Genomic DNA, 26,974 nt, shown 5'->3' with positions numbered 1-26,974 from the left:
GTCAGCTTATTTGAATCAGGATTCCAATTAGGTCCACATACTGCAATTGGTTATGAACTGGGTTTTGAAGGAGGTCCTGGTAATGCTAAGGGAGAAGAGACCTAATTGCCTCATCTGTGTCTTGAGCAGGAGAATTGGGGGTGTGTGTATGGGGGGGGGTCTCATTTGCATGTCGTGGCCTTAGCAACATATGGGGGGGGTGAGGTTTCAGGGTGGGGATATTGAGGGCAGTTGGCCCCAAGTCTTCAAAGGCAACCTGGCAGATTAAAGCGGGCCCCAAATGCGAGAGATCAAGGTCTTGCAGGGTCCCACTCTCCTGTCCATGGTACTGTCATTGATCTGCCTCCAGATATCACTGTGGGCCTCAGACTCAGACCTGACATCCGATCTCCACTCTGCCGCTTCGGCAAGGAACCAGCTCTCGGACCTCAGTCTCCTCATCTACAAAAGCTGACATATTTTCAACTTTTGGGGGCTAGTGTAAAGATGAAATGAAATAAGGCACCTGAAAGGGCTTGCAGCTGTGCCCTTCCTCTCTCTCTTTTGGGACAGAAAAAAGAGGCAGACTGTTGCTAATCTGGCAAAAATATTTATTTTGAAGGCGGGGGGGGGGGGGGGGGGGGACAGGGCGAGGAGCTGTCACGTGTACCTAGGGAGGGGGCCTCCGTTGAAGAAGGTGCGTGTTGACAGGAGAGTTCTTGGTGGGGCTTCTGGTACAAATCAGAGACCGAAATGGTATGGGGCCAGCTGTCTAGCTGTCACAGGGCCTGGGAGGTGCCAGATTCCTCAGAGAAGGCCTAGGGTCTGGACCCCGGAGGGAACCCCAGCGCTATCTTGAGGGTTTTCGAGTGGGAAGCTGACTGAGTCTCCACTGGGGGCTGTTCCCCCAAAATGGTGGGTCCTCCTTGGAGGAGGAAGAGGGGAGGCTTTGAGGGGCAGAGCGGGAGACTGGGGTGGGCCAGGAATGGGGCATCACCTCTGTCCTCGGGATGTACCCAGAGACGCGGGGCCCAGAGAAGGCGCAGGGAGGAATATACATCTTCTCACCACAGGGCCTGCTCCCTGGAGAACAGAGGCCAGGCATCAGCCCCCACCCCAACTGTTTCCCCGGGCACTTGGAGGAGAGTTTTCATCCCGAGCAAAGGAGGAAGCGGAGTCAGGTGAGGATGAGAAGGGAGACAGCAGGAGGCGGGAATGATAGAGATGGGCACTAGGAGGCAGAGGCTGAGGACTCCTGAGAGGGCCAGAGGCAGAGAGATCAGGCAGAGAGGAGACCAGGATCCTTGAGCGGGAGTCAGAGACAGAGAGACACAGCAAACAGGCAGAAGGCAAGGAGGGTGTCCTTCCACATACACCCCGTTTTCTCCTCCTCCTCTGTACCACCAATGTCCCCTGCTGGCGGGGTCTCAGACACAGTTTGGAGATGGAGTTCACCCATCTTTCTTTAAAAAAAAAAAAAAAAAGTGAGAGAGGAGGGGAGGGGCCTTCCAGCATTAGGAAAAGATCATGGGGGTGGGAGGAAGCATTAGAATCCCATCCCTTCTCCCCCCATACCTCCCAGCTAACACCCTCATCCCAGATTCCTGCTTTAGGCTTGCCGATTCCAGGCTGTTTGAATGCTATTCCCATCACCCAGAATACTTTGCCAGACCCCTCTCAGCCCGATAAAAATTCTACCAAAAGCCCACTCAAAGGTGAAGACCTTGAAGCATTCCTCACCTAGGCCCCCTCAGTCCCTTGCTCCTGTCTCATGGTTGACTGTAGACTTGGTGTCTGTTGTGTAAGTTGCACCGTAGAGCATTTTTTCTTTTTATGTATATCTTTCTTCCTAACTGGCATTTCCTAACTGATTAGGACTTTTAGTCGCCCTTTTTTTTTAAGTTTGTTTATTTATTGAGAGAGAGATAGAGAGAGGGCATGCTCACAAGCAGGGGAGAGCTAGAGAGAGAGGGAGAGAGAGAATCCCAGCGCAGAGACTGACGTGGGGCTCGAACTCACATGAACTGTGAGATCATGACCTGAGCCGAAATCAAGAGTCAGATGCTTAACCGACTGCATCCCCCAGGTGCCCCAGGACTTGTAGTCGTCTTTGATCTCGCCTGTCCCTGCGAAGGATCTCTCAAAATCACTTGCCAAGTGGACGACAAGTCAGGGTGCCCACCCCACTCTGTGGTCCCCCCTCTGGGGTGGGAAGAGAAGAGAGAAGACTGTAAGGGAAGAATATCCTGTTTCGGTCCTTCAAGGTCCCAGAAGAAATGAGCCCTAAGGTGCCAGCCATGCCTCCTAACCTCAGGGGACATCATACTCGTGGGGCAGACACCCCAAGAAGCCATTGTGGCTTTACCAAGCCTGGCCAGAGCAGGCTCTTTGGAAGTCCACTGCACCCCGATCTCCCCCGGATCCTGTGCCACAGATGGTTTCACAGATAGAGCCCTGTGAAACCTGGCTCATTTGGGCAGCTCTTTCTTTCCCTGAGGGATGAGACAGTAGCCCCACTTTTTAATTCTTGTGATGGACTCTGGGAAGGAGGGTGTTAAGTCCTCAAATGCTGGGTGGAGGGGGCCCCTCATCTGAGTATAACATACTCAAGGCCTCACTTGAGCAGGAAGCAATCCTTGAAGGCAGGAAATCTAGAGGGCTGAGATGAGCTCCAAGGGGGAGATAAGACCTCTGGCGACCCCTGCTAGGCCCTTGGGACTCTGGGAGCTGGCTTTCCCTTATACCTCCCCATGTTAGAGTCTTCAGCTGCAGGTGCCCCCAGAATCCACAAGACACTGTTTTCCCTTTCCTCTTTCCTTTCTCAACAAGGACCCCCCCCCCCCCACCTCGCAACACTGCCCCCATGACGACGTATCCCTCCCTCCCCAACCAGGAAGCTGTCTTCCCACTTGGCTCTGCTGAGAGTCCGTTCTCCTTCTCCTATTGACATCAGCCACCTTGATAGTATTTCTCTTCAGAGATTGACAAGAAACTTACACACTAACTCTGAATTCCGTCTGATTACCAACAGGAACTGTATTCGTACAGCAACGTAGCTGGAATGGTGGGTTAGAATTGATTTCTGAGCAAGTCAGCCAAAGGGGACCTAGGAATTCTTTTTGGCACCACATCGGACAGGGGACATCCAGCCTGTGCTGTGACATTTGTAGTGATGGGAGGCTCAGTGCCTCGCAAGCTTGCCCACTCTGCTGTAAGATAATCCGGAACCACTGGAAATGTCTTCCTTCTTTGGGACCGCAACTGGGACTCTTGGTTTGGGGGGTGAGTATCTGTGTGCATGTGTTTGCATGAGCACAGAGGAGGTGCTGCTAAGCACATAACCCCTCTTCTTGGGAAAAAGGAGTTTTGTTGTTACTAAGGAAGGAACTCTAGAACTTGCTTTCCCTTAACCTGCCTGAGTTAGTGGTCTAAGTGCAGCAGCACAGATAATTTATTTGCGCAGATATCCCTCAGCCTCTGGGGCTGAGGGGCCTAGGGTTCAAAGAAGTGGAGGTGATGGGGAAGACTGAGAATAAAAGGGAGAAGGAATGTCCAGGGGAAGGAGGTAACAGGCACGAAGGTTTGAAGGGGCAACAGAGGGAGGCTGGGCTACCATGAAAACTTGGGGTTGGTGAAGGAAAGAAGAAAACCCAGAGGACTTCCATTCACAGAAATCTCCCGAGAAAGGGCTTTCTTTACTGACAACCTTGGGCAAGTGACTTAATCTCCTGGAGCCTCGGTATCTTTACCTGGAAAGTGGGTATACTATTCTGGGATAAGCTGACCTGCAGAAACTCTCAAGCACTGAACTATTGGTTTTATTTCCACGTATACTAAAAAAGAAAGGAAGTGGTTATAACATGAATACCTACCTCCTGGGCTTGTTGTAGGGGTTAAATGAGACACATTGTGCAGTGGTCCCTGGCACATGCTAGGTGCTCAACGCAATATAGCAGCAATATATTACATACAAGACAATATTATATTACAAATAATACACTATTATTTACTCTTTTCTGAGCCCTAATTCTGCCAACTTCAGAATCTGGGCTCTCTTTCAGCATCTGTTGAAGAAATCCGTTCCTCCCACGTGTGTGGTTCTTGCTCCCCGCTGCAGACAGCAGCCATCACTGGGTGGAGCAGGGCAGAGGCTCCCCTGTCCATTACTCAGGGTTTCCAAGACCTTGGCAGGGACTTCCCCCTCCTCCTCCCCCTCCTCCCCCTCCTCCTCCCCCTCCCTCCTCCTCCACAGGCGGCTCCCAGCTCCTGAGGGGCAGGAAGTGTGTATGTTTGGAAAGGGAGGGAGTCTTCCCCCCCCCCCCCCCTCCCGGAGATTGTGCCCACAGTCAGCATCCCAGAGCCAGGCCCTGGGGCTTTCTGTGCTGGCTACAGGGGCACCGGCAGCAGCTTCCTCCTCTTCAAAACCCTACAGGGGTTCTCCCCGATAGGCCTTCAGGCAATCTATGTGCTAGCCCAGGCTCCGGCACAAACTTGCTGCGTGATCTTGGGCAAGTCCCTTCTCCTCTCTGAACCTCAGTTTGCTCCTGATTGAGAGAGAGAGAGAGAGAGAGAGAGAGAGAGAGAGAGAATTATGCTTCCATGATTTGATGATGTAAGTTATTCAAATGAAAAAAGCGAAGGGAAAGTTGAGAAAACCAGGGATTTTTACCCAGTATAGTCCAGGCACTGGTCTTCAAAGTAAAGCGACTGGGAGAGGGGGGTGGGTTATTTGAATAATTCTCCTCAGTTACCCAGGTCATCACAGGAATGGAGACCCAGTGTGACTACCTCCCAGACTCGGAGAACACATCCTTCTGCTTTTCTTCTCTGGTTCTAGCCCAGCCTCTTCCACAGGCTTTAACCCTGTTTACAGAAATGGGAATTTGCATGATGAAAATAACCCCGGCCGGACTGAGATTTTACTGCGCTTGGCAAGGGGCTCGGAAAAAGCGGCTGCATAGCCAATTACTGGAATTTTTAAACACAAATAATATTTTATGGGATCAGTGGGCTGGCGCGGGGCCGCCGCACCCGGCGCGGCTCCTCCGCCCACAAACAAGCTCCGATTGTGCGGCCGGCAAGCGCGCCAGCCCGGGGGTGGGAGGGGTGGTACCGCGGGCGGGCAGGGGTCCCGGCGCGGGCAGGTGCAGCGCGGGGCTCGACGGCCCGGGCGCCCTGCCGGCAGGGAGCGTCGGCGAGGCCCCGGGCGCCGGGGTGGGGTGCGCTGGGCGCCCCGGCTCACCTGCAGCGCCGCGCCTGGAAGCGTTTAGCGCGAGAGGGCGCGCCCAGCACTAGTTTCCCCGCCCGGCGGCCGCCCGCTGGGCCTGGCCCGCTCCCCGCGCCCTTGGCATGGCCGTGGCCGCCGCGCCGCCTCCGGAAGGCCGGCTTCCCGGAATGGCCCGAAGGGCGGCGGGGAATCCGCGCCGAGGCCCTGGAGCCACCCCCTGGCCTTCCCTCTCCAGCCCGAGCCGCACGGAGCCGCGCTGGAGGCAGACTCCGGAGCCGCGGGCTGTGCCCGAGAGGCCAATGCAGGTCGAGGGGCACCGCCGAGGGCACGGGACATCCGCACTGTCCCGCCAGGGGTCCCCATTCGCGCGCGCCCCGAGACCGCCGGGCCTGGCCAGGGATCCCGGAGGCTGGCCGTCCCGGCAGGCGCGCGCTCCGCGGCCTGGGTCTGGTTCCCGGCAGCCGCGCCGCCTTCCCCCGCCGCGCGCCCAGCCCCAGCACGCACAGGGTTAAGCAGGAGCAGGTGTGTAGCCAGATGCCGCTGACCACCCCCTCCCCCGCAGCCCCGTCGGCCGCCTCCTCCTCCGCCCACCCGCTCAGAGCCAAACAGTCCCAAATAAAAGTGCTATTGTTGCCTTTCTCCACCCCCGTCGCTGCCCCGCCACCTGGAGCGGAGCCCGGTCCCCTCTTCACCTGCCCCGGGGCCGGCCAGAGGGGAGGGGGGCGGGGAAGTGGGGCCTCGGAGCAGGGACTTCCGCTCCCCCTGGCCCCCGGCTTCCCCTCCCCCAGTGCCCCCAGCACTGACCCCTGGGCCTGTGGCGGGGCCCGTGGCTTGGGAGGGAGGGTGGGGGGCTCCTTTCAGGCCTAGGAGCTGGGTTCGGGCCTCCCCTCGCTCCTCCCTCTAGCTCCCATCCTGGCCAACTAGATGAGCGGCAGGGTGTACAAAGCTGGGGGGACAACAGTAGGCCCTGTGCGAGGAGCCCGGGACAGTGCCAGGCTCACCCGGGCTTGGCAATTGGCAGCTGGTATTTTTTTTTTTTTTTTTAATTATTTGTCCCTCAACGAGACAAGGAAGCAGGGTAAGAGTGATGACTCCCTTTTTACACACCTAGAAAGGGAGGCACGGAGAGGTGAAGTGTCTAGCCCGAAGCCGCAAGGCTGGCAAACGTGGGGGCTTCTCATAGAACCCGTATCTGTTGGCTCTCCCCGCGGGTGCTCATTTGCTGGACGAGGGATGGGGGACCCAAAGCCTGGCAGTCTGGCCCCGCCTCAGACTCACTGTAGGTCCTTGAACAAGTTACCCCACCGCCGGTTTCCTACTTCTTAAATCCACGGAGGTGGACTAGCGTGAATGCCCGTGGAACCCAAGGGACTGGTTGACCCCCGAAAGTCTGGAGGTCCGCGGCAGGAGGGACCCCACGAGGGAGCGAGGCAGGCGGGGCCTGTGCAGAGAGAAGAAAATGTTTCCCTTTCGCTCCCCATGGCCACCGGCCTTCCCCTCCCTGCCTCCGTCCCTCCCTGCTGGCCCCTGGGAGGCTGAACTGCGAGGTTAAGTAAATATCTGACGGTGGCTCCAGGAAAGGAGTCAAGACCGTTGCTGAGAGAAGAAACCCAGACCTCAGTGGAGATCCGCCCCCGAGTCCGAGCGGCCCCTGCCCCGCCCCCGATGCGTGCGAGCGAGCGGAGCCCTGGGCCCCCTCGGGCCTCACCCAAGCTCCCCGAGGTCGCCGGCCCCCTCCGGGCGCGGCCCGGGTCCCCGAACCTCCTCCAGCTCAGGCGCAGGGGCCGCAGGGGCTGGGGGCGTGCGCGCCGGGGTTACCGTATTTCCTCTCCTTGCGCCCTAGGTTTTGAGCGCAGGTATTTGACTCCTTCAACCCGCGAGAGTCCTCTCCACACTGGAAAGAGCTTTACCGGGAATCGAGATTTCAGATTTTGTTTTTATTCTCCTAGCTCTACCGTAATCTCTCTCTTGACCCTCAGACCCCTAAATCCTGTTTCCTATTTCCACCTGACCGTCCAGAGGGCATCTCAAATTCAACTTGTCCAACTTGGAAATTCTGGTCTTTCCCCCCACCCTCCGGCTGTTATTTCCGGCCCCTCTTTGCCATCTCAAAAAAGGACCACCTCATCTTTCCAGTTGCTGGGGAAGAAAATCTTGGAGTTATTCTCAACGCCTCTCTTTCGCTGTCATCATTCATCCAAATGCCTCAGCCAATCTTGTTTACATTGCCTTCAAAATATGTCCAGAATCTGCTTCTCTTCACCACTTACCCACTTACCCCACCGTTCCAAGCCACCATCTTCCCTTGCCTGGGATATTGCAACACCTCCTAACTTGTCCCTCTGTATCCTTTGTCCCTCTCAGTCTGTTCCTAACAGAGCAGCCAGGGTTATCTTTTTATTATCTTATTTTTTATTACAAAGTTTTAAATGTTTATTTTTGAAAGAGAGCGAGCAGGGGAGGGGCAGGGCGCTGGAGGGGGGAGGAGACAAAGATCTGAAGCAGAGAGCCTCATGCAGGGCTGGAACTCATGAACTTTGATATCATGACCTGAACCAAAATCGGACACCTAACCAACCCAGCCATCCAGGCGCCCCCAGGGTTATGGTTTTGTTTGTTTTTTTTTTTTTAGTTAAAAAAAATTTTTTTAACGTTTATTCATTTTTTTAAGAGACAGAGACAGAGCGTGAGTGGAGGAGAGGCAGAGAGAGAAAGAGACACAGAATCTGAAGCAGGCTCCAGGCTGTCAGCACACAGCCCGATGCCGGGCTCGAACTCACAGACCGGACCATGACATCATGACCTGTGCCGAAGTCGGACGCTCAACCGACTGAGGCACCCAGGCGCCCCTTTTTTAGTTTTTTAAATATTCATTATTTATTTTTGAGAGAGACAGAGTGCAAAGAGGGGAGGAGCAGAGAGAGAGGGAGACAGACAGAATCCGAAGCAGGCTCCAGGTTCTGAGCTGTCAGCACAAAGCCCGATGAGGGGCTCAAACCCCGAAACTGTGAGGTCATGACCTGAGCCCAAGTTAGCGGCTTAACTGACTAAGCCACCCAGGCGCCCCCAGGGTTATCATTCTAAAGCCAAAGTCAGATCACTCACGTCCCTCTTCTGCTGAAAATCTTCTAATACCTGCACATCTCAGCCAGAGAAACAGGTCATTACAAGACCCTCCAGGATCTGATCCCCTCTCTGCCCTTCTTTCCCATCCTTCTCCTACTGCTCCTCTCCAGTCACACTGGCCTCCTCACTGTGCCACAGGCAGGATGGCACTCTTCTGCCTCAGGGCCTTTGCATTTACTATTCCCTCTGCCTGGGCCTATCTTTCCCTAGATTCCTACAGTGCTTCCTCTCTCATTTTGCTTAGGTCTTCTCTGCCCTCCCTCTGCCATTACCCACAAGTTTCTCATCTCCCTTCCCCTGCATTTCTCAGTAGCATTTATCGCCACGTAACATGCTACCACCGTACCTGCTCATGTTTGTCCATCTCCTCCCACCTGCTGTGAAGGCAGAGGCTTTTCAAAGGAGTCCCATTCCTAGGACAAGGCTACACACATAGTAGGCACTCAGTAAATATTTGCTGAATGAATGAGTAAACGGAATGAACTGGTCACCTTCCCTTCCTGGGGCCCAACTTGCCTCACCTGTACAGGTGAATTAGATCCAATGAAACTCTCTCCCTGTGCTTTGAGAGTCGCATGGCTCCTTCTAAAAATTTTTTTTTTTTTTTTTGCATTTATTTAGTTTTGAGAGACAGAGAGAGACAGAGCGTGAGCGGGGGACGGGCAGAGAGAGAGGGAGAAACAGAAGCCAAGGCAGGCTCCAGGCTCTGAGCTGTCGACACAGAGCCCAATTTGGGGCTTGAACCCACAAACTGTGAGATCATGACCTGAGCCGAAGTTGGACCTCAGCTGACTGAGCCATCCAGGCGCCCCTCCCATGGCTGCTTCTAAACCTTACCTGCTAAATGTCCAGGCCTAGGCCTTCTGTAACTTCATGTGGTGGGGTGGGGAGGGGAGGGGTGGGAAGTGTAGGGCAGGTTTTGTGGGAGGGGAGACCTGAGGCTAAGCTGAGCAATAGGAAGGGACGGAAGAGGGCTCCCCTCCCCCACTGAAGGGGCTACCTCCTCCCTTTGACTCACTTGCTTCACTGACCGGAAGGCCTTTGGGCACCTGGAGAAGCGGAGCTTGGGGGAAGCTGGCTGTAGAAAATACTCGCACAAGGTGTGGAGAGCTAGCTGGTGGTTTAGAGGGGCTAAAGGTAGCCTAAGGGGGGTTCTGAAGCATCTCCAGAAATGTTACCTTTGCCAATACTTGAAGGATCAGGACGGGGCAAGAGGGAAAGGGAATGCCAGTCAGTCATTCGTTTGTTCAGGCCGCATATGCTTAAAATGCCTCTTCATAAAGGTCCCCAGGGTAGAGGCACAAGGGGACAGTACCCAAGATGAGTATTTGATGGCTGACCTGAGTTTTTGATAGGCCCTGGAAGTCCAAGATGAATGAGACTCAGTGCCCATTGTGGAGAAGCTCGGACTGCTATCTAATGATTTTTATTTATTTCTTTATTTTTATTTTTTATTTTATTTTTTAAATGTTTATTTATTTTTGACAGAGAGAGAGAGAGAGAGAGAGAGAGAGGGAGAGAGACAGAGCAGGAGCGGGGGAGGGGCAGAGAGAGAGGGAGACACAGAAGCAGAAGCAGGCTCCAGGCTCTGAGCTGTCAGCACAGAGCCCAATGCGGGGCTCGAACTCACAGACTTTGAGATCATGACCTGAGCCGAAGTCAGATGCTCAACTGACTAAGCCACCCAGGCGCCCCTCTAATGATTTTTAAATAATAATTGATTGTTGATTCCACCTCTTCCCACAGTGGGAAGGGGTGAAAAGGCTACCCCGAAGGAGGTGACATACCTGGGCAAGACTAGGAAGATAAAGAAAGGAGGCCAGGGCTCTTGGCGAGGGCATGACCAGCCAAGCACCTCCAGATCATGCAGGCAATGTGGTAGGAAGGGAACATTATGGTTCGGGACGTTTAGAGTGAAGGGTAGAAAGTAGAGCCTAGGTGTCAGCTAGTTCTGTGCCTATGCTGACCAACGTAAGGCAGAGAAGACTTACCCCAGGGAAGTTGCACCCTAATTCAGAGGGCCTCCTCATTCATTTGAGAAGCATCCCTGAAGGTCCCTTGTGTGCCTGGCCTGGAGTAAGGTCTTGGAAGAGGCAGGGACATACATAGTGGGACCTGGGCCAGTGGTTGTGTGACTTGAACCATCGACGACAGCCCTGGCCCAAGTTGGCTGTGTGACCTTGGGTAAGCCTGGAATCTCTCTGAACCTCCGTTCCCCCCAACTGTAGAGGTGCTAGATAATTCCACCTGGCTCACATGACTCGCGGACTAGACTGAGGGTCAAATGAGATCATTCCACCATACGCACTTAGAAGTGTATGACAGAGGACAAGAAATACCGTAAAGCAGGATCTCGGTCCTTCTGGAGTGTAGAGGATGGTCTTTGTGGTTTACAGCCCCATCTCTGGGCCCCTCAACTTTCTATTTAAATCCTGGTCTTGGGGTGTCTGGGGACTGGCCCACTACCTCCCTAGCCTTTCACTTGAGTTGGCTTCCCTCCTGACCCCAGACATCCAATTGTAGGCTCCCCCTCGTGGCACCTCCTGGAATAACAAGTCTCTGAGCAAGAAGAGGTGGGGCTGGGGGGACCACGAAAAGGGAGAAGGAAGAGGCCAGAAGAGGAAAAATCTGAAGACCTGAGAAAGGAGCAGGGGATATCTGCCAAGGAAGTAAACCCTAAAGCAGAATGCTAGACTGGAAGGGACCTGAGACCTCCTCCCACATCCCACTTTGCAGATGAGAAAACTGAGGTTCAGGGAAAGGGAATTTAGAGGTAGGATCATGACTTCAGGTGTCCTTATACTCCTCTGCTGGTGTTCATTCCATTACACCCAGTGTCATTTGCGTTTATATGCCTCAATGAGCAAACACTATAGATTGTAAATTCCTTCTACATCTGGCAGGGGCCCCCTCTGAGGATGTAGCAGCCTCTCCCTGGGCAAAGATTCTTAAATGCCAAGACTGCGTCCAGAGTGGCCGGTATAACCTCAGAGCTAGTCTATTCTGGATCTAGAGATCAGAGGCAGACGACTCATCTGAATCTTTCTCTTTTTATGAGGGTAGGAGTGCGGGAATGAGCATGGGGACACAACTAAATCCACACCTACATGACCAACTCAACCAGGGGGGCCTGTGTGTGTGCGTGTGTGTGCGCGTGTGTTCTGAGTATGGAGTGCTTTATCCAAAGTGTTTTGTTTTTTTTTTTTAACTTGCAGCTTCTAATTTAGTCCTTGTGCTATTATTAGCCCACTTCGGAGATGAGAACAATGAGTCACCAGAAGAGGAAGCATTTGCCGAGGTCAAGAACATTAGGGAAGGACCAATGCCGTGCAGACAGAAGGCACTGACAGATGCCACGATTTCCCCGGGGGGATTGCCTTGTTTTTATTGAGATGAATTTAGGAGCAACTCTTCCCAACCTATGGTCCCCCACTACCGCAGGGGAGATTTCTCCTGTCTCCCTTGGATCCTGGCAGCCCAGAGGGGCCTCTAGCTCTATGTTGAAGGTAAGGGAGTGAGGTGGGGGCTGGGCACAGAGAGTGCAGGAGAGGAAGGGGGCCGCTTACCTGCACTGAGCTGAGGGGCTTTTTAGTAGCCTTCCCACTGGCTGGTGGAGGGCAAGCCTGGATTTTTTGATCATCCTAGGGACTGGAAAGCAAAAGGGGCTCAAGGGCCACTGTGAGCATGTACTGATGTTGTCTAGAAGCCAGAAGACCCTGTTGCCCTGTCCCATTGCTACATCAGCAGGAACACACTGGATTCTGGGTTCAAGTGCTATATATATGAGCCTGTTCGGTGTAGGGCAGTGGTTGGAAACGTAGGCTCTGGAGCCAGTCTGCCTGGGTTCACGTCGCAGCTTCCAAATTAATGGACCTGTGGCCTCAACTTCCCCTCTCGGAGCCTCGGTTATCTTACCAGTAAATGGAGAATCAGAGCACCTGATGAAAGACTTTTGGAAGCATTACATGAATGAATCATGTGAAGTACTTAGGAAAATGCTCGGCACATAGTAAGTGCTCAATAAACATAAGCTGCAATTAGGAAAGACCCATCTGAGTTTCATGATCACCACCTGTACAGTGAAAGGAGCTGGGTCAGATGAGGATTTCCAGTTGTAGGGATCACAGCTCCCCAGGCAAGGTTTTTCTTTTTTCTTTTTCTTCTTCTTTTTTTTTTTTTCCTAGGAGGGGGCAAAACTATAGAAGATAAAATTTGGAAAATATTCTGTGGTGTGACCTGCAGAAGATTTGAATGTTTCCCTGAGGGGTAGGAGTTTACAGGGTTGATTCGCAGGACCAGAACATTCCTAAGATCCCTGGCTCTATCCCTGACATTATTCTGTGGCTCTGGAGTTGTCTTCTCCCTCTGGAGGGTGTGAGGTCCTGGGGTGTATCATCCTCGATACCTGGGGACCCCAAGCCCAAACCTGGCAGCTTAAGCCTTGGTGCCCTGAGGGTATCTTGGGGTGAGTCCCAGTGTACTGAGGTTCCTTGATTGTCGTATATCCAGCCTGTCCCTGAGTGGGGGGATGGGTTTGGACGGAGGAGGAAAGAGAGGCTTCTGTGGGAGAAGGGACAGGCAAGGAAAATCTCCTTGCCCATCATGTTTACTGAACTGCACTGAATTATGACTTAATGCCAAGATCCGGCTTCAGGCAATTGCCTAAATCATTTAGGGGTTGACAGAGGAGGGAGGGAGGGACACGGGGAGCTTGGGGGAGAATGTTCTTGTAATTCTTCAGTCTGAGGTACATTAAGGAGCCATAAGCCATGTTGAGAGCTTGAATTACATTAGAGAGATTATCCTGTTACAGTTCATAATCCTGGATAATATACCGTCTTGGAGCACACCTGCCCATGATAAATCTCACCCTGTAATGGCCTGACCCTGGGGACCCCGGGAGGCTGGGGCAGCTGGCAGGGGCTATCGGCATGGGTGTAGCCTCAGCGGAGGCACTCTGAGTCCTACTGACTCGTCTTGGTGCCCCCTACCCCTGCCTCAGCCCCGAGGGAGCGGAGGTAGCTGGGAGCTTCAAACTCCTCCACCTCCTTTCAAGGTGTTTGGCTCCCTAGGGCCCCTTCTGCCTTAGCCCCGACCTGGGAATCCCCCTCCTGCTCCCATGGGACAGACCATTTGCATCCCTGTGTCTAGGTCTTCCTCTCCCTGGAAACCTTCCCCTTAATCTCTCTAAACCCAGCTGGCACTTCATGGTCCGTGAAGACCTCTCCAAGAACACACACCAATTCCCCTTAGCTCCAGTTCAAGGCACCGACCCTCTCTCTCTTGTGAATGGTTATGCCACCTGCCACCTGTGTGTGGGCGAGCTTTTTTCCTGAGCATCTGTCTCTCCAGCTAGACTGTGAGCACCGTGAGATCAGGAACCATGACCTCTGCCGCCGCATTTAGCACAGAGAGGGTAAGTAACTTGCCCGAGGTCATGCAGCTGGTTGGGGGCAGAATCAGGGTTTGGACCCCAGTTGCCCCGCTCCAGAGTCAGGGCTTTCAGCCACTAGGGAGTGCGGTCTCTCTGACCCACGAGCTCTGTTCTGTGTCACTCCTGGGCCTGGCCTCACATGCCATGAGCTGCCAATTCCTTACTAGATCCTGGGGACCCCCGCAAGCCAAAGGGATGGTTCTCTCCTGGTAGATCTCAGGGCGGGGTGGAATCTGAGCCTCCTATATCCACTCCCAGCCTTTTTGGGTGGCTCGTTCCACTGCATGACCTCTTTAACAGCCCTGTTGGCGAGGCAGCCCTGCCCCAGCCCTCCCACCATCTCCTCTGCAGCCTGTTGCTTGGTGCCCAGCTCCTGGCAGGCTTAGGGTGTCTGGGTGCCTGCCACATGTGCCTGCTCTCTCTCTGCATGATGCCCCAAGCCCCATAAGCCTCAGATCTTGCTTTACTTCTCTCATTTCCCTTCCCTAGACATACATTCTATGTGTCCCTCTACCTGGGGACCCATGGAGGGCACCTTTCTGGGCCTCCTGGGGTTAGCTATGTTACTGGGGCTTGAGCGAGTACAAGTCACTGCAGGTTTCCTAAAAGGAAGGCACAGCTACCATTTACCCAGTGCCAAGCACTGGGCTACGCTTTTCACCTGCGTTTTCTCATACACCCATGCCAGCCCTATGAGATAGCTACTCCACTATTTCTATTTGATGGGTGAGAAAGCTGAGGCTTAGAGTGGTTAAAACCAGGGCCACAGACCAGCACCTAGTAGAGGGCGGAGCTGGGATTGAACCCCGTGCCTGCCAGCTCCCAAGCGCATGCGCTGTCTTCTCACGGTGAATGCCCTCCTCCCAACATCCCCCCCACCCAGGCCTAACCTCCTCCCTCCCTTCTCATCCCTGCAGATGCCTCCAGCAGCACCTTCCGCCCTACCTTTCTCTTGCCAAGCTCCAGAACTCTCCTGCATTCCAAATCACTCAGTGCTTCATGGATTCGGTCCTTCTCTGTGCCCATCATTCATCCAGACGGAACCCCCAGCCGTTTGATGGTCTGCCCTCCATTCATTCCCATCACTCATTCATGGAGTCCTGGAATGTCAGAGCTAGAAGGGGGCCTCAGAAGCGATCTGGTCCAGTGGTTTGAAAATGAGAACACATTTTTCAAAGAGAAGCATCTGTGGACGCTCTATAGAGAAAATAGATCAGTGAAGGTGGGTGTGGGGGTGGGGTGATCAGAGTCCTGTCCTCTCAGCCCCTCGGCTGTGACCTCCTGGTGTACTCACTGAATACAGTTGGTTGGGGCCTGTACCCAGTCCAGGAGGACCTGTCGCCTCGGTCACTAACTGAGAGCGCCCTGCTGCAACGTGTCATCCTCCCCAAGCTCCGAGTCACAAGGACGGGGGCCCTCACCTCACTCCCACTCTCTAACGACAAAGCGGCATGACCTTGGGCAAGCAAATCACATAACCTCCATATCCCTCCCTCTACTTCCTCTTCTGAGAAATGGGTATAATAACAGGACCACCTGTCGGTGTGTAACAAAGCCACCCCTAAACAGAGCGGCTTAAAAAACAACCATTGGGCTCGCTCTCCTAGCGTCTGGGCTGGCGGGGCTCAGCTTGGCGGTTCTTCTGCGGAACTCTTGAGGCCTCAAGATGTCACCATTGTGGTGGACGGTGGCTGGGGCTGTAGTCATCTGGAGGACTGATCCGGATGCTGGGGTGGTCGCCCTCTTGCTCTCTGTGCGCCCTGGAGCCCTCATCGGTCCACGTGATCCTCTCTAGCTGCGCACAGCCACTCACAGCCTCCAAAGCGCAAAAGTGGAAGCTCCCAAGCCTTCTAAAGGCTTCGGCCCAGGAGGGGCGCAGCTCTGTGCTTCTGCGGCATTATGGGTTATGTTCAAGGGGACGACAAATAAACTTGACCTCTTTCTTCGCCGGGGCGGGGTGGGGGGGGGGAGGGGAATGGTGAAGAATTTAAGTTACCACACTCTCCATGACCTTGAGCAAGAAAAGTGCTTAAGTTTTCTAATTTTCCATCTGCGAAGTGTAACTTCATTGATCCAAGGAAAGTACTTAGAACAGTGCCTGGCACAGAGGAAGCACTCGATACATGCTAGCCGGTGCTATTTTTATTTCTAACCCTATGCCTAGCATGGTCCTGGGTGACTGGCGTGGGGGTGTGGGGCTACAAGAGTAATGGCAAAAACAGTGTATACTCCTGATAATAAATAATCTAGTTCATGAGATAAAATTAACACACACAGAGATCAAAGTCCTAATTCAAGGTATTGTGTAATTAAAGAGCCCATGAGAGGTACAGATAACATACTTGAGGAAGTTGGAGGGCAAAGAGATTGCGGGGCTCGGTGGCCAGTGATTTGGAGGAGGGAGAGAGGGACCCCCTCCGAACGGCAGGATGGGCCCCAAACTCCCTGTTTTCAAATCTTAGCTCCGCCGCTTTCTGTCTCTGTCATCTTTGCAAGATGCTTAACCTCCCTTGGCCTCAGTTTCTTTTTTGTAAGAGCGAAGGAAGAGAAAATGACTTATTCCCTGGAAAGGCCCTGGAACAGTGTTTGACCTGCGGTGAGGGTCACCTCAGCATCCCTAAAGAGAGGAGACCGGCTAGGTGGCAGGGAGGGAGGGATGGACTGTATTGTAAAGCCAGAGGATGTGTGAGCTCAGGGATGGAGAGCACGGCTTGGCTGTGGAGGGGTGGGGGTGGAGGGAGGGCAGAGAAAGCCAAGGCAGAGAGGAGGGGGAGGGGCAGACTGGGGAGCCTGTAAGCCCAGCCAGAGTTGTTTGGACTTGATCCTTCCAGGCCAACCGGAGCTATGATAGGTCTCTAACAAGGGAGGGATGCCATCTGGGCTGTCTTAGAAGGAGACCCCTGGCAGTGGTATACAGGTGGATTAGAGAGAGAGCGATGGTTTACGAGGCCGGTGCCACAATTCAGGCGTGAGATGGGCATGTCCTGAACCCCGCTCGAGGCAGAGGGAAAGGGCCAGGACTGACAGTGGGGAGGGAATCACTGCAGCTCTGGGGGGGCCACCCTGTGTCCTGCCCATTTGGCCCATCATCCCTGGCTGCCGGCCTCTGCCCTGGCTTCCTGGCTTCCTGGCCGGGCCTAAAGGCTGCATTCAGGAAGGTGCAGGGCCCCAGAGAATGGGCTGGACCCCACCTGGCCTCCCAGTGTAGATCTGGACCAAAAAAGAGGAATTCTGGGAGGGGGCTATGGACCTGACCAGGCCTGCAGTCTGAATAACAGACGGTGAGCAGGGACCCAGCACTGACTGGCTCTGTGTGTGTGTGTGTGTGTGTGTGTGTGTGTGTGTGACTAAGTGTGTGACAAAGAGGGAAAAAGGAGGGCCATATGTCTGTTTTCTTGGAGAAACAGATGTCGCCTCAAGTGGGTGAGAGTCGGTAAGGGAAGGAGAGTGCAGTTAGAGGACCAGCGCCACAGGAAAGATAACTGTCCCATATACAGGGTCCCCGGGTGTGAGTCAGTATTTCGGATTTCTCAGATATTTTCCTTTTGTCTCTGTAAACCTTTCTTCTCCCAATGTTTTTCATCCTCTCTCCAACATGCTGGCACACCCCCACGCAGCCACGGGCCGGTATTGCCTCTGGCGTTCCTGGGGGCGAGGACCCTGCTGCCCGTCCCCGGCTCAGGCCTCTTGGTGGTCAGAGCCAGAGAGGGTGGAACAGGCCTCGGGCCAGTACCAGGGCGGTCTCTCCATCTCGCCTCTGCAGGACTCGCCTTGGGAGCACACCCTTCCCTCAGCCCCTCCTCTGACACTCCATGAGTACAAACCGTGCAACAGGCACTCGTCCAGGCCTAGGGACCCAGGGCAAGCCTTTTCTAGAATCCCCGGCACCCAATCTCCTTGTTTGGGGAAAGTGGGATGAAAGTGAAGGAAGAGATCTCAGCGCCTCTCTCTGGTTTGTCCTTGTACTTCCGGGTTCTGTCTCTGCTTTTCTACCCCCTTTTCTGGCAAAAAAAAAAAAAAAAAAGTGGAGACAATGGAGAAATTTGGGCCAGAGGGGCCTGGGTCCGAATCCCCAGCGAGGCCTGCTGCAGGCTGTGGAGTCTGTTGTACCAGGTCCCCGGCTCAGGTCCTGCTGGGCGGCGGCAGAATGAAATGAGCAATGAATGAAAGTAGGTGCCTCCCGAAGGCATTCTCTCTTTTGTCTTGTTTCTTTTCCCTTATCCCCTTTCTCTCATTTATTTAAGAAGAATTTCCTGGGCCTTCAATATGCTGGAACTGTGGGGGAAGAGGCTGGAGTCTGGTCTCCAAAGCCAGATTTCAGGAGCCTGGGAGCCTCTGCCTCCATCACGTCCCCTCTTGTCCCTTTAGGAAGTGGGGGCCCTGCAGGTCCTGAGCGGGAGGCGGGGGTTGGGGGGTGGCAGGGGGGTTGGACAGCCGCACTTGCTCTTTGGGACACGGATCTGGTGGTGGGGGGGGTGCGCAGGGGAGAGGCCGGAGGCTGTGGGGCTGCAGCAGTGGCTCTGTGGTCCCTGACACTCCTCTTTTCCTGTCTTTCCCTTCTCCCTGCCGCAGCCCATGACACGCTGCTCTCTCTCCCTCTCTTCCCCTCTCCCTCCATTCCTCTCTCCCCTTCGGCTCCCCCTGCGGCTTGCCAGCTGCCAGCAGATGACATCTCCTTTCATGTTTGGGGCTGAGCACGGCTTTGAATGTTCGTTTGATTCCGTTAAGATAATAGCTGGTTCACTGTCAGATGCAGACTGATCAGTTAAAACCTTAATCACTGCCTGTCTCCTCACACGGCACTTAGTTTTTAAGAGATTAATCCCCTCAGCCCTGCTCCAGTTCACATTCAGCTTGGAAAAAAAAAAAGGCAAGGTTTGTGCTATCCTTGTTATTATTATTGTTATTATTGCCATCCTTCTTACTCTGCGTATTAGCTCCTTTCCTCCGTATTCTTTCAACTCTTTCCTTCTTTCTTCCCCCCACCCCCCCCGCCCCGCCTCTAAGCTACCAATGTTTTCCTAGCTCACCTGTGTCCTCTTTCTCTTTCTCTCTGACACACACACACACACACACACACACACACACGCACGCACACCAATGGCTCTCCAGAGGTAGCATGAGCACAGTAGCCCCATACGTGTCCTTCCTGCCTCCAGCATATACCTGGATGTTATGGCACCCAGTGCAGGGGCAGGACGTGGTCCAGGCACGTGCAGACCAGGACAGCTAGAGGACACAGCTAGGTCTGTGGAGTCAAACACACCTGTCCCACTCCTCCCTCAGATATCCACATGCTGTATGAGCTTCAGGAGGAGCCTCAGTTTCCACGTCAGTAAAATGGGCATAAGAACACTCCCCTCAGGGAGGCTGGGAGCCTTGAATGCAGGAAAACATGTTGGATACTCACAGCACACCCTGGCATTATTCCCGTTCCTCATTCCCATTTCCCAGATCCCATAAAAAGATCCTTCCCAGAGGCCGCCCGGTCCCTCCCTGAAGATGACATATCCCCTCCCGGTCATTTTGAAGATGCTTGTCATTTGATCACCTGTCTCGGCAGGCAAGCTTTGCTCAGGATTGAGGAAGGAGATCCTGCTTCATGGTGACCCAGAAAGGGAACTGGTGTTTACACTTGAACCCAGAATTTCACAGAGGAAAGTAACCAGAGGCTGTCTGGTCCAGCCCCTCCAAGCACGCGAAGAGGCTGAGGCTTAGAGATGGGGTGACCTCCCCCGGGGGTTCTCATAGCTCATTACAGCAGGGCTGCAGGGATTCAGACCTGGCTCTCACTACACCACCCAAGGAGAACCAGCAAGTCACACAAGCAACCAGCATTTACTTGGCACGTACTGTGGGCCCTGCCCCAGGCCATTAGAAAGAACAACCAGTCTATGCCAGCCTGGGTGGTACCCAGGCTGGCTTGGACCCCTTCCTGCTCCGGCTGGTTCCAAAGGCCCAGGAAGGCTTTCTGGAGGGGGTGGTGTGGGTAGAATTTGGGATGGCAGGAGATGGAAATTCATACCTGGGGGGCCGCTGGGAATCCCAGCCCAGTTCCGGCATGGTTTCTGTGCTTAGTGAGTTGATCTTACCGAGCTCAGGGGCCATCTGCATGCCCTATCTGCTTGGAAGTCACAAAACAAAGCCTGGCATGGCATTTGCAGGTGCAGAGATTTGTGTCAGGTGGAAGAAAGAACTCTTTGACCCTGAGGCATGGGAACAGGCGACCAGAGAAGCCTGGCATCCCCATGATTGGTGACATTCCTTCCTTCCTTCACAGCAAAATGTGAAGAACTTGGGGTCTGGAACCAGACTGCCTGGATTTGAGTTGTTTGCTAGCTGGATTCCTTGGATGAGACACTGAACATCTCTGGGACTCAGTTTCTTTCTCTAAAATGGGAATAGTGCTGGCACAGAGAAAGTGCTACATAAGCATTAGTCATGACTTTTCAGTAAAGACGTATCGAGCATCCGAATGCGCCAGGCTCCATACCAAGCCCCAGGATACAGAGTTGAGCAGCACGTGGTCTACTGCGAAGATGACCTTGGTCCAGTGGGGAGGCCAAGTCAACCTACCATTGCAGTCCCCTGTGGGCGGCCTCTAGCCCAGCGTCAACGACGTCAGCGACGCCTCCAGGAAGAAGCCTGTGAGCTCCAGGAGGCTGGTACTCTATCTGTGTTGCCCACTGCTGTGTCTTCAGCACCTAGAATAGTAGCAGCTGCCAATCTTTGCTGAACGGACGAGTGAAGAGCCAGCTGATCTAGGTCCCAGAGGAAGAACCGGATGACAAATGTCCCTTCTCTGGGTCTTAGTTTTCTCATGTGTGAAATGGGGGGGGGGGGTGGTTGGACTGGCATCCAAGGGCCCTTCTGGCTATTCTAGAAATCTGTGCCAACTGGCAGGGCGGGGTGCCAACGCGGAGTGTAGGGAGGGGGGAGGGGGACGATGAGGGTGGGGTAGAGGTTTCATGCCAACTGGTGGAGGTGGGGATGGGGAAATGGACGCCGAGGTGGGTTCCATTCCTGCTTAGAGGCAGGGGGTTGCAAAGGGCTGGGGGGCTGCGACACCCTCCCCCCTCCCCCGCACCCCCTTGCTCATACCAGCAGGAGGCAGCCCGGGGTTAATGGTATGACATCCCCAGCGGCAGTCAGCCCAATGGGCTTCTGAGGCCTTTTCTAATTTGGTGAGCGCTGAAGATTAGAAGGCAGGGAGAAGAGAGTTTTCCTCTCTCAGGTTATTATCCTGCCAACTCCCTGGGCACCCAAGGGAGGGAGTCAGCGTGTTCCAGGAGAAAAGGAAGCAGGGCCTGGCATTCTGGATCGAGCGCCCCCGGGGAGCAGGGAGGGAGCCAGGGCTGGTGCAAATAAAACTGATGCTATTAATGGATCTGGTGCTGGTTGAAATGGGAGCAGCAACCATCATTGCAGCTGCGGAGCCAGCAGGGAGGGGGGAGGGGCTTCCTGGAAGTAGAACTCACGGATGCTGGGAGTCTTTGCCTTGAAGGGACCCTAGATTTCCCTTTTCCTGAAAAAGAGGGGCAGCCTCACCGAGCTGGGTCACAGGGTACGTCTCCCTCCACCCCATGGCTCCTTAGTCCAGGCCAAGGGATACAGAGATCTGGCTTAAGGCCCATCCCACCTCTTCAGGGAAAGGCCAGTGCCTCCGGGTCACTGGACTCCTGTCTAGAGAATTCCATCACATACCTGGCCCTGCTCTCAGCTCACACTGGGGGGAATGAGAAGGAGGGAGGGGCAGGCTGGGGGTGGGGGTGGCTACTCTGGTCTCAGAAAGGGGCCCCATGATGGACCTCCTGGCCAGAAAGAGCATCCACTGAGGCCTGCCCTTGGTGACTATGGTCCTGCCATTAGACCATCCTTGTTAGGCTCAGACTGAGTGGTGCCCGAGGAGGGCACCAGTTTGGAGGCCAAGGGTGCTGAGTCGTAGCTCTTCCTTGACCCGCCGACCAGCTGGGTGACCTCAGGCTGGGCATCACCTGTCTTTGGGCTTCAGTTTCCCTCATACGCTGTGGACCCAAACAGGTCCTGCTGGGAGGCTGGGGCCTGTGTCAAAATGTGTCTGCCCCCGAAGCCACCCACTTATTAGCTCCTCCGAGGAGGTTCCCTACTGGGTCACAGCCAAAGGAGGAGACTGAGCAGGGTGCAGCGGCAGTGGCTGCTGTGGGAGGGACGGAGCAGCTGGGCAGGAAGCTCCACGCTGCCCACTGCATGAGGAGGGGTTCCAGGGCCCGGAGGGCAGCCGCGAGGACCCGGATGCGGTAGCCTTGTGGGGCGCCCTTTCCAGACCGTTGGCTTACTTAAGTATTAGGCGACCTGAGTGAGTCATTTTTAACATGCCCCCATAAGACCAAGTTATTACCTTAATAATAGGAGGGTTTTTTTTTTTTTTAAGTTTATTTATTTGGAGAGAGAGAGAAAGAGAGAGAGGGAGGGGCAGAGAGAGGAGAGAGAATCTCAAGCAGGCTCCACACTGCCAGCACTGAGCCCAACACCCAACGCCCAACACCCAACACCCAACACAGGACTCGAACCCACGAACCGTGAGATCATGACCTGAACTGAAACCAAGAGTCAGATCCTCAACCGACTGAGCCACCCAGGGGGCCCCCATAGCACCATAATGAATCAATAGTCCATACCAGATAAATAATAATGGCCGGAAAAGACAGACAGTTGAAACGTTCTATTAAAACATGTATGATCATACCAATAAATAAATAAATAAATAAATAAATAAATAAATAAAAAGTGAATATTACAGTTCAGAAAAGACAAAAGTATCTGATTACCACTTAAAAATTATGTTCATGGTTTATCAGAGGTCAGGGGGAGGGAACCACAGGAAGAAAAGCTCCCCCAAGAGTGAACTCTGGGTGTTTCAGCAGATGCTCTGCATGAACAACAGAACTGAGACAGCTTGAGCTGGCTACTCTGTCGTCACTTATCTCTGAATGTACTCTGTAAATGCAGGAATGTGCACAGCTACGGGAGCTCCGGAGCTCCGGAGATTCTGAATTGTTACACACCTCCTCCCCAAATCAGGAGTGTAGCTGAGGAGTCTGGAGTGCCTGGGGCTGGCTGTCTCCCCGAGAGTCCCTCAAATGAACTACCAGGTAATGGACCATCTTTGTGACAGAGGAAGTACCAGAGATGGGCCCATTGGAAGCCCAGCTATGCAGTCATTGCTTAGAACACAGGACAACAGATTTATTTTATTTTTTTTCCCCAGGGAAGAGTATTTTATCACGAACACAGAATTGTTGGTACATGGTGATAAGAAAAAAGCAGACCGACTCCTACTTGATTTTATTGTTGTTTTAACGTTCTCTACACACAATGAACCCTTTCATTGCCTGCACCCAGGGTAGACCACTCCCACTGCCCACCCCCCCGGGCCCCTCCCCCGCTGTTCTCCATTGGGGTTTGCACATCCACAGCCCCAGCCACAGCCCCAGTGTTCCAGAGATCTTGGCTCCAAACCCTCCCCAATCCGGGCGAGTTAAGAAAACAGAGGCAAATGGCCACATATTTTCATCATTGTGATTGTTGTTATTTAATAAATGTAGAGACTCTAGAGAGTTTCTCAGTGTACCTGTGCCACGGTCTAGGCATCTGTTAGTGCTTCACATTCATGGGCTCATTGGCCGCTCAAAAGCATCTCAGGAGGTAGGTTTTCTAAGCCCATTTTATAGATGAGAAGACTGAGGCTCACAGGGGTTGTGTGCATCCAGTTTACATAGCTGGCAAGTGTTAGAGCTGGGTTCAAACTCCAAAGCCCACGCTCTTAACCTCTACACAATGGGCACACAGAGTTGTGTGAGGATTAAATAAAATAGTTCACATAGTCTATATTATCCTATCGTCCGGTGCCTAATAAATATGCTAGTAATGATGAAGGACATAACCATTCAGAAATATCATAATAACTGTAAAGTGCTTGCCTATGCCTGGCACAAAGTACGTAGCTGGAAAGAAGGATAATACAAGGCTTTATTTGGTTTCACATCCAAAGAGCAGAGCAAGCAATGTTGCAGACATTCAGACGATAGGGGATTGTTTTGAAATGGCTGAAGGGGTCATAGAGGACTTGCTGGAGGAGGGGGTCTTCATTTCAGCTTTACATCAGGCTGCCTTCAGGAGCACTATCACCTTCCCTGCTCCCACTCCACACACGTGAAACGGGCTTTGTCTTGGTGACTGACCAGGGCAGAGCTCCTAATGCATGTGGACCCCAGGCCCTAATCTCTTCCTTCTCTTTAAAGACTCAGCCTCCCCCAGCCCCTCAAGCTCCAAAGCCACCACTGTCTCCCAGGCAGAATTTCCTCTTCCACCACTGCTGCCTCTGGTTAAACCTTGCCTGATTCTGTCCCACAGTATACTCATTTGCAGACACCAAAGAATCCCTTACCTCCCCACCCTTTACGTAGACCGTAAGTGCTTTCTTTTATTTAACAAACCCTTATTGAGTGCTTACTACATTCCAAGCTGTTCTTTTTTTTTTTTTTTTTAACATTTAGTTATTTTTGAGAGCAAGAGAGAGAGAGAGTGTGAGCGCAGGGGGAGAGAGAGGGAGACACAGAATCCAAAGCAGGCTCCAAGTTCTGAGCTGTCAGCACAGAGCTCCATGCGGGGCTCGAACCCATGAGCCACAAGATCATGACCTGAGCCTAAGTTGGATGCTTAACAGACTGAGCCCCCCGGGGTGCCCCTGTTCCAGGCTGTTCTTAAATCATGCCAACAATAGCTCATTTAATCCTCATCATAAGTCTATGAGGTAATTACTATTGTCTCCATTTTACAGACGGGGAACTGAGGCACAGATAGATATTCACTTAGTAAAATAGCAGCTGAGATTCAAACCCCAGGCCATCTGACTGCCAACTCCATGTGCTTAACCAGGAAGCTAAGCTTTGACAGCAGGAAGGGTTCCTTAGTCACTTCTCTACAGCCCCTACCCACCCAGGCCTCGTCTTTCTTCTACAACGACAAGTGCTGTGGAAATTTTTCTTTAAAAGCATTGAACCATTGAACTGATTTTACTTGCCAAACACCTGGCTCCTGACATCATGGGGGCCCAGTTGGAACCAGTGGTTCTCAACTGCGGACATGTGACAATTTCTGGAGGCATTTTGGGTTATTGTAACCAGGAAGAGCCGTGTGTGATGCTGGCATCTGGTGGGTAGAGGCCACAGATGCTGCTGAACAGGCCCGGGGGCTCCATTTTCTCACCTCTAAAGTAGGACTTAATAATACTGACTTCACAGGCTTTGGTGAGGGTCAGCCAAGATAATGGCCAAAGGTAATCGCTATTGAGACTATTCTGGGGTGAGAAATGTGGGGCAGGGAGGGAGTCAGGCCTACACCCTCCTGCTCCTCCTCCCTCCAGGAGATGTAGTTTGCGGTGGCGGTGAGAGGGGGGACAGATCTTAGGGGGGGGCCCTCAGAGATAGGGAGTGACTCCATGCGATGGGGAGTCCCTCTGAAGTCCCAGGCGTGCAGATCGCAGGGAACAGTAGACAGATGAGCCAGAGGTCAGGGAAGCTCTCAGGGGCCAGTAGCAGGCCCAGCCGCCTGCGGACCTGGCTCTGTCCCACTGGGGCCTGGAAGCCACTTCCCCAGACAGTAGCAATTATCGCAATCAAACAGTTGACACCAATTACGCACCAGGCCGAGAGGCATCGGCGGCTGCGCGGGCGCCTCGGCTTTGCATATCTTAATGCGGACTGACAGACGCTGACCCTTGGGGGCGCCGGCCTTGCCAGCTCTCAGCTGTTTCTGTGGCACCAATTTTCAGAGCCAAATTACTGCAGGGCCCGCCGGTTTGCAAGAAATAACTGCGTCCCGGAGGCAGAACCGTTTGCGCCTCCAGGGTCCCCAAAATGTGCAGCACAGGGCGCGTGGGGCTTGGCTGGAACGGCCCGTCCTGGGAGGGCCAAGCGCGCGCTGGGGTCTTCGGAAAGCGTCTATCAGGCCCCCGCCCCTCCCTCTCTCCCCGCCCCCCCCCCCCCCCCAGGGAACCCACCACTTTTTGCCTTGAGGGTGCCTCTCAGGCTTGTTTATCTGCCCCCTACTGCGAGGTCTGGCTCTTCGCTCCCCATCCCCCGCGAGAGGCGAACAGGAGGGAGAGTCTTTCAAGAAGTAAGGCTGGTCCTGGGTACTTTTCTTTTCCGGGGATGGGGGCTGGATTGCACAGTGTTCGCTTTGCGGTTAGCTGGGCGCGCAGGAGTGCCACCCAGGCGCTGGGCTAGAAGCGGCAGGGACCAGAAACCGAGGTTACACGATGGGGGTGTGACGATTGTCTGGGCCTGCCACAGTGCCATGGCACCCGGCAAGTCAGGGACCTATGGAGCTCAGGTTTCCTGACCTGTAAAGGCCTTCTAATTTTAGGACAAAATCCCCTTAAGCAGGAGGGACATCCTCATAAGACCTTAGGTAAGTCCAGGTCAGGAGGTAACTTCAGGAGTTGAGATCACCAGGGCAGCTGCTTTCTCTCCGCTAACTTCTGACTTACTCCTCCTCCCCCTTAGGGAGCGCAAGCTCCCGGACAACCCGGCTCGCCCTCCCACCCCCAGACGGCGCGGGGCGCTCTGAAACACTATTGGGTGGTGAAGGAGAAACGAATCCTGTTTGCAACGAGTCTTTCAAGTCCCCGACTTTCATGAAGTGCGAGTCCTCTGCCCACCAGCGCCTCCCAGCCTCTGCAGGGTTGGTGCCCTCTCTGCCTCTGAGACGCTGTGCGTCTCAACCTCTTGAAGTGGCACGCACTAGGCTCTGTGAGATCCGGGTGCCTGGTGCTCGAACAGGTCTCCTCTTTACCCCCAGACTCTCCCCGAGCCCTGTGCCAGCCTGTCCCGCCTGCCTGAAAGTCAAGGAGGTCTGCAGTGGGGCGGGGTCCTCACAGGGAACAAGTTAGACTCACCACCTCTGCCCAGCGGCTCCTTTGCCTCTCTGGTAGGAGGCAGATGACCTCACAAGAACACTTTCCCAGACCCTAATGTGTCCTTCTCGCAACACTCCCGGTAAGTTCCCCATCACCCACTCCGGGCAGGCGGCCGGCCCAATTTGCATCTCCTAGACGCACCTCCATCCTGTTTCCCCCATCTTGAGAAAACTAAGCATTTCTCCTTCCCGCAAAAGGTGTTTGGCCCTCTCCATTGTTCAAATGGAAAAACAGAGATCCGGCAGGGGCA

The 26,974-nt window shown here is 53.8% G+C and overlaps 1 long non-coding RNA gene across 1 annotated transcript; it reads right to left on the bottom strand.

The window, feature by feature from the left end:
* Positions 1 to 4,391: 4,391 nt before the first annotated feature.
* On the bottom strand, positions 4,392 to 8,737 carry LOC122219015. Its single transcript, XR_006202222.1, has 3 exons — positions 8,679 to 8,737; positions 4,649 to 4,842; positions 4,392 to 4,523 (listed from the first exon to the last, which is right to left on the bottom strand). It is a non-coding gene; the product is annotated as an uncharacterized LOC122219015 (long non-coding RNA).
* Positions 8,738 to 26,974: the final 18,237 nt, after the last annotated feature.

Source organism: Panthera leo, chromosome B2 (assembly GCF_018350215.1).
Source record: "Panthera leo isolate Ple1 chromosome B2, P.leo_Ple1_pat1.1, whole genome shotgun sequence".
Classification (NCBI taxonomy): Eukaryota; Metazoa; Chordata; class Mammalia; order Carnivora; family Felidae; genus Panthera; species Panthera leo.
This window is presented reverse-complemented; position numbering and strand designations above follow the sequence as displayed.